Source organism: Atta colombica, unplaced genomic scaffold (assembly GCF_001594045.1).
Source record: "Atta colombica isolate Treedump-2 unplaced genomic scaffold, Acol1.0 scaffold125, whole genome shotgun sequence".
NCBI classification, from domain to species: domain Eukaryota; kingdom Metazoa; phylum Arthropoda; class Insecta; order Hymenoptera; family Formicidae; genus Atta; species Atta colombica.
In genome coordinates, this window is record NW_017259212.1 from 219,699 (window position 1) to 228,151 (window position 8,453).

General features: G+C 31.1%; 1 protein-coding gene across 1 annotated transcript in view; it reads left to right on the forward strand.

The window, feature by feature from the left end:
- Window positions 1–8,453, forward strand: part of LOC108694876 (disintegrin and metalloproteinase domain-containing protein 10) — an 88,029-nt gene that overhangs the window by 21,407 nt on the left and 58,169 nt on the right. The window lies entirely within an intron of this gene.

An 8,453-nucleotide genomic window follows, 5' to 3' on the forward strand; every position in this document is an offset into this window, starting at 1 on the left:
TCAATGAATAACAAAAGTACAATCATACTTGTGTCAATCGTGTCTTCTAAAAAGTCTCGTAAAAAGAAAACTTATGTCACATTACGCATTAGAAGCTAATGATTATGAATTATAGATTAGAATTCGACTAGTCAAATACCAAATTTAATTTTAATCCGTTTTGTTTCAATTGGCTGAATTCTAATTCATTTCGCAATCCTCAATTTTCAATGCGTATTATGACACGGGCTTAATGAGCTTTCTACAATAAGCTATTACCTAAGTTTTAAGTCTTAAGCCCATAAGAAATTGACCAATCATAGTCGATTATTCCTCTCACATTCAAGTATAACTGGTCAATTTCTTACAGGATTTAAGACTTAAAAGTTTATTGCAAAATGTATGTAGTTCTTCATAGAGCTCCAATCTTTTATTAAATATTCCTAATGTGTTTATTAACAATAATTTTTTAAATCCAATAACAATTATTGGATCTAAAGATTATTGTTAAAATATTATTGTTAAAAATATTTCTTTGACAATAATTGTTCAGATCAATAATTGTATCTGTTATCTAATATAATAGTATGTATATAATAGTATGTAAATACTATTATCTTCGAATCAATAATTGGATCCACTACACTCTTAAGTAAGTAATCCCAAAAATGTTAATTTAAAACAAATTTTGTTTTCAAACTGTTGGCCTGGAGCTCGGCTTGGAGCTCGACGAGTTTTTTGAATATATATTTTTAGATTACTTGAGTATACAAATATTTTATTATTATGTTGACATTTAAAAATATTGTTATGGCATAATACTAACTAAATGCGCGACGTACAACCAATTACAGCGCTGATTTCTAAAGCCTTTTTTTCCAAGCGTTATTTAGATATTAATTATAAGAAATCGATAAAAATCATTATTGTATTATATATATCGAGATACATTTCGTTAGAATTTTAATAATTAAAAGATAAAGACACTTTGCTATTCGCTCTACTTACTCTTGAAATCGAATTTGGAATCGAACGTTTTAATATGTCTCGTTGATTGTTGATATCGAAATAACCGCCATTTTCGTCACATCGCGTCGTATTATTAAAAAGATAAAGCTGATATTACATTTGTCGTACAATAAATTTTGTGTATTATAATTGTTAGGACAGAGAGTTTCTCGACCCTAGATTTAAAAAATTTGTCGTATGACAAACAATAAACGAACAAATATAACATTGGCCTAACGTGATAATAGGTCTATTTGCTTGAAATTCTCAAAAATATATGCATTCAAAATGAAACAGAAAGTTTATTATTGCTTGAAATCCCTAAAAATTAAATTTTTGTACTCAAAACAAGATAAATATGTATTCGAGTGTTGAAGAGAAAGAAAACGAAGATGCTAGGTGCGAACAGATTTAAATATATATATATATATATATATTTGGGCGTTGAAAAGAGAGAGAAAGTGAAAATGCCGAGAGCGCAAAAAGTGCAAGCGATGCGAGCAGATCTAATGACAGGACATCTCATATATTTATGTATGTTTATGACGCGGTTCCTCTTTCGTCACAATCGAACGCTCACGTCGTCCCTCCGCGTTACGTTCCGATCAGAATGAAAGGAACGTGATTAGCGGGTCGAATCTCTCGCGGAGCGAGACGCGTGAAGTTGGTCGTGCATGCGACGCGCGGTCGACGCGACGTGACGAATCAGGATATAACTTGTTGGGACGAGTCAGCGTCCTGACTATTCCCGTCGAATCGCGGCGCGCTACTGAAATTCCTGACGCCGCGCCGGTAACAATTTGGAGTAAGTAAGGAGAAATTTATATTAAACGGATATAACAAGAGAAACTGTATTGTACTAAAAAGAGGAAGGAACAAGGAGATATCACGCTTTGCGTCTATTGTATAAAATTACATTTCGTATTCCAACTCCGTGAAAAGATATCGTTACGTTACAATGGCGGGATTACGCGAATGATTATAATGAATTATATACAGGCTCAACTATGAATATCTTTTAGTCGTTATATTTATGTATGTACATAATCCGTCACTTTTATTATTTTATAATTATTACCAATTTTAATTTAAAATGATTAATTTGAGAATAATCGCTTGATTTTTTTTTTATATATGATTATTTTATATATGATTACATGGAGTATTTTTATGTTTCAATGTCTATTATTAACAACATATTGTATATTATTTATTCTGTTCCGATTTTTATATTTGAGAACATTATGGTATGAATTTGGATATGAATATGGATAAATTTAATCATAATTTTCTGAAAAACGTAAAAATCAAATAAAATTAAATGGAGTAAACATGTTAAGTAGCTTATTTTATATATGACAGTATTTTTTTAAATATAGATTTTAATTAATACAATACATTTAATATGATTTTAATTATAATGTTCGTTTATTGTGAATTTTCGATTTCATATTTGAAGATAAAGAATAATTTTTTAAAAAAAGAAAGAAGGTTAAACAATAAAACACTGTTATAAAACAATATTTTAACAATAAAACAAACAATAAAACACACTGCTACAAACAATATTTTACAAAAATTCATATTGTTTCGCCACTGAGGTTTAAAAATATTTTCAGTGCAGAACTATTCCCGATAATGTAAAGCTATTTTAATTTAAAGCAACTGTGAGATAGAATTGTCTTGGTTACAGAAAGCAAATAAATTATACAAAATAATTCAACGTAACTATATATGTATATAGTATACATATATTATATATATAGTTAAACATTTATTATATATGTATACTTATTTAAAGTCGTTAAATAATTATTGTGTTACAAATTTAATTGTTATTAAATGTTTTACACTAGTGAAAAATTAATCGCAAAAAGCTCGTGATTTTTTTATCTTTTTCACTGAAAGCTATGATGTCTTACAGATACATCATGTAATAAAGATATTTTCAGAAATAAATAATTAAAAAAAATCGACAAAGATTCTTTGTGAGTCTGGTATTACACAATCTCATTCGTTGTTTGGATATGTTGCTTTATGCCAAACAATTCACATAAATTATACGTGCCTTTTAAAGGATGCCTCGTGACAACCTTGAAACGAGTTAGTTCTGCTTCGTCCTTCGATTTGAATCGGCGTACTGGAAAATGTCTTTAAACGTCGGGAAATATTTGCGACAGAAATTGGTAACGGCTCGTCAAGACTCTTGAGTTGAGTAAAGCTCGCAAGTTCGATCGCGAAGTCAAAGAGGAAGTCCAGATATGATTCGTATTCCTGTACGGTCTCTAGGGGAGGCAGAGTATTTTATTATATTATACCAAAAATCACTGCGAAAGACACTGTGATGCTGTATTTGGAAATAACGACAGGAATAGTTATAACCATTGAAGCCACACTCTGTATATCCGTCAGATGTACAAGCTAGATATTAACAAGGGAGATTAGGTTAGACAAAATTCAAAAAATTCTGAAACGTGTATGAGTAATTCTCAAACATGCAAAAATTTAATCGCTAATTGTTTTAAATACATATTTAAAAAATTTCTATTGCTATTTTATTTTAATCAACAGATCCACAGAATAATCTTCTGTTGTTATACAGAATGTGGATACTAAGTACTCTAAAAAATTTTAAGGGGTTATTTTTCATATAAATTTAAGATGAAAACTTCATATCACTACATGTTTGAGAAACGATTTAGTTTTGAAGATACAGGATGTCAAAGACAAAGAAAAAATTTTATTTTTTTTCAAAAACTTCGAAAATCACTGAGTGAGAGGTATCGGAAAAAATTTAAAACTGCATGTCTTTTTTTTATGTCTACAAAGCTGTGTTTAGATAAGTATTGAAAAAAACATGGATTTTTAAATATTTATTTATATGTATTTTTCCAATAATTTAAAAAAATTTTTTTTGATATCTCTCATCGTTCAACAAAGTTATTTCATCAAAAAGAAAAATCGATATTTTTTCAAGAGATAATTTCATCCCCTCACATCATAATATGGCATGAAAAATAGTTTTGTGTTATGGATGAATTAATTTACTTGTGCACAATTTTTCAGAATTTTCTAAATTTCCGAGTTGCCTAATCTTTCTTTGTAAGTACTCTCTAAATTCTTTAGAATGGAATGTCATTCTAAAGAATGAAAAATTCTGTCAGTCTTGAGAAAAAGTAACAGAATTTTCAATCTTTAAGATGAGTGAGATTCACTTTTTAGAGTGAAATTCCACTCGAAAGAATTTAAAGAATATTTTAAAATCTAAAAGATTTTAAGAGATAATTTCTCACACAAATTCAAAACGAAAACTATGATTACACTCTAAAAAATAGCGGTGTCTATATAATTCTCACTATGTCGGTATTAATATTAACATCAATATGATATGAATTTAACATAGATTTTAAATCCACATAATCTATTTACACAGTGAGAATTATATCGCATGGTGTTAAATCCACTACTAGGAATGTTAAATCTACATTCAAATTTTTTGAATTGTGATGAATGCTTTTCAAGAGACACAGATAACACACAATGTAACACAGTGAATCATATCCTTATTGTTTGCCAATGTTAAACAAAAATGAAATGATTACTGTCACTTGCTGGAAAGCACCATGTACGTCCGAAACGGCTTCAACAATTTCAAAGATAGGATGTCAAAGTTGAAGGAAAAATTTTGTTTTTTCCCAAAGTTTCGAAAACCACTTGGATTATTTTGATATCCTAGAAACGTAAACAAAATTTCATCAAAATAACCCAAGTGGTTTTTGAAAGTTTTGGAAAAAGCGAAACTTTTCCTTTAACTTTGACATCCTGTATCTTTGAAACTAAGCCATTTTGGACATATGGTCATACGAAGTTTTCGTCTTGAATTTGTGAAAGGAATTATTCTTTAAAATTTTTTAGAATACTTTTAGAATATCCACCTTGTACAACAAGATATTATTCCATGGATCCATTGAGGATTAAGATAATAAAATACATCATAGGAATTAAACGATATTTAAAACGAATGTTGGTTAAGTTTTTACGCGTTTGAGAGTTATGATATACGTAAAAATGAGTAATGACATTTAGCGATTTAAAACGTTTCTCTGTGCATCGATTAACATAGAGTGCGATTTTGAGTGTCAATTTTGTACGCCGCCTCGGGATAATTTAGATTTAATATATGAAGATTGATCTTTCTTTGTACCAGATCTTTCAGTTATAATTAGATGCAATGCAGAATGCGATTGTTGCGAATTTCTGACTTCGCTTCTCCAACTAAATGTGAAACTGGGCTAGAAATTCATAATACATACTGAAATCCCAATGGATCGCACTGCACACGCGAATAACATTATGAATCTCAACACTATTATTTGGATAGTCTGATAAGTCAGAAAAGATTTCTGATGTCATTTTAGAAATGTACGTCAAAGCATTATAAGATATAGACCTTAGTTTGGAGAACAATGCGTGAACGTAGTATAAAATGTTGAAAGAATTTTGTAAATTGTATGTACTAAAGTTCTTAACTGTAATAAGCGTCTTTTATGAACATAATGAATGTTAATGTATTGTCTGAATATAATTCATGTACTTCAAGCGCAAAGTGTTTCTACTAAAAAACACTTGCCTTAGAAATTTCATGCACTTAAAAATAAAACTTCTTCGCTTAAAATTAACTGCGAAAGTTTGAATAAAGTTGCGCAAATCATGTGACAACAAAAATAGATTTCAGTGTGGTTTTAAGTACCTGAATTTTTTTATACAATTGATTTTTAAAAATTACATAATTCGAACTCTTATTACTGAAAATTTCTTTTTATTAATTCAAAACAATTTAATAACAAACATAGAAAAGATTTTATAAAGATTCCATATCTCGAATGCGAAAGAGATTCACTGAAACGTGGAATTATAACATGTTTCCTGGCTATTATTGTTTGATAATTATAGAAAGTATCTATAAAAGCGGAGAGATCAATAAATAATATCATAAAATGCAAAAAGAAAGATCAATCAAGCTTTTAAAACATTGATTCAATTGGAAATCAAAATACATAAAATGTAAATAAATTAAATATTGATTTTTTTATTTCTTTGGAACTAATATGAGTTGTTGTGTTACGGAAGGTTTTTATTAGATATCTACTAATACTAATTTCTTTTCCACGTTTTAATGAAATTGCCTTTATTTTATATTATATATTTTAGAATGTAAAAGATAGAAAAATTTCTTGTGTGCGATTTAATAATGCAGTATTACGTTTGGTGAATGTTCGAATTTTAAAACTGCATAAAATTCATCGCGCTTTTAAAGAAGGTTTGATCGCAGTTGGACGATGTGCCGGATAGGGTTCCTTCGTAATTATTCCATTCGTCCGGGCTCTATCTCTACCGCTTGGACATTACGCAAAACGTGTTTCGCTGGTGCGCGCGTTGCAAGGTAACGGTTCAGCGAAGCGCGCTCGACGGAAAATTGTCCGATCGTGTTCGCTGATGAACGACGCTTACGACACACTAATCCTCTCAGTATCGGTTCCTCGTCTATCGATATCCCTGAATTATCACGGTGGAATTTTGGTGACGTATCACGACGACGAGAGATTCTAGTCAGATCCTGATATATAATAGATAGAGCATCACATATCTGTGACATGTATTAATAGATGATAAACCGAGAGAGATGCGCACTTGTGTTTGATGTTTCCCGAGGTGTCGAGGTCGGATTTCATATTCTATTGTAATAGTCGTGGCTTATGAGAAAAGAGTTTTGTATGCTAAGAGATTCATCTATTCTCTTATCTAGTCCCGTGCCCACGCGGATTAATCATTCAAAGTGAATGCATCGGAGGAACGGGTTTCTTCGGCTTCAAGGCGAATTCATTGGGGTTCTCACTCGATGAAAAAAACTGTAAGAAAAACGAAGGATTTCCTTTCACACAGGTATAATTATCTGCATTTAAAGACGAAAGAAATAGAAATTCAATATGAGTTCTATCAATAGCTGAAATAGTGAATTCTAAATGAGTGCAACTACATATTTTTATACTCAGATCTCATATAAATAGATACTACTTTTCATCTCTCTCTATTAATTACTACTTCTCTCTCTATTAATAATATTTGTTGTATTATCATATTGTATTAATATATAATATTTACTGTAAAATATTGTATTTATTATAAGCAGCATAATTAAAAACAGCATTTCTAAAATGAAAACAGAGTCTTTAGATTTTTTCTTAAGAAGAGTAAATGTCTATGTCTTCATAATTTTAATTATAAAAGCAATATTGCATTTTCTCTCTCTCTCTCTCTCTCCCTCTATCTATTTATCTATCTATCTATCTATCTATCTAGCTATCTCTGTTTCTCACGTCTATCAATACAGATGATTATTTTACGGAGACATCGTTTGTGAGTCATTTCGTTCTCACTTTGGGCTGGGTAACTTGTCTTGGAATGATCATCAAATGCGAACCGTGCAGTAAATTCGCCGTTTCGCCGTGCCAGGACTTGCGAAATGCGAGTAATGGCTTTCGCCGCGCCAGGTCATTCTTCCGCCTGCACGGACGAGGTGCGATAAAGCTCCTCCTCGTACGAACATCGCGTCGACATTCCATTTTCGGAATGTAGTGTCTATCCCGCTTGGGGACCGCCTCTACACAGTGTATACCGAGAGAGTATATCCGACTGCAGTGCTTTGCAGCGCCCCACGTAATTTATTTTGGCAACGAACTTTAGAGTTTCTTGAAATATTGCGTCCTACCTACCTAATTGTGAACTTTACATCCGGTCGGAAAAGAGAACATGTGACGCGAGAAAATGAATAGGGATATCTCATTTTTGACAAAATCTCTGTTCTCGGAACTTGGGTTTGTTGAATCAGTTTAAAATAATAACGTTGGTACAAAGTCATCAATGGAACGTTGTCTCAAAAAGTTTGTGTAAATTTGCTTACAACTTTTTTCGAGCTTAGTCACGATCTCTTTTTATCAAATATTATAATCATTTTATAGAGAGTATAACATTATAAAAGAATAACATTATAAAAAAGTTTTCTCAACTCTTTCAATCGTATTTATTACTTTTACTATCTTTTGATTTACTATATTTTTATTGCAATAATATAACTCGAAATCTAATCTTAAATCTTATTTCAGTCTCTTCGTCACGCTTGGGGACAAAGTCCCAAGCGAAATACTGTAAAGGATCCGCTGGTGGCGTTCGTTGTTCATTGCTCACGAGCTTAAGCGTAAACATGATTTATTCGCGGATTATGCGTCGTGTCATCGTGGAAAAACGTATTATCGCCTCGGTGATGTCGAGCTTGCGCGCCGACGCGTCGCGATGCATGCACTTTTATTTATCCATTAAAGCGTGCGTTTCTTGACGTTCCTACGACACGCCAGGTCGGCATATGTTAAAGTTTATGTATGTATGTATATATATATATATATATATAT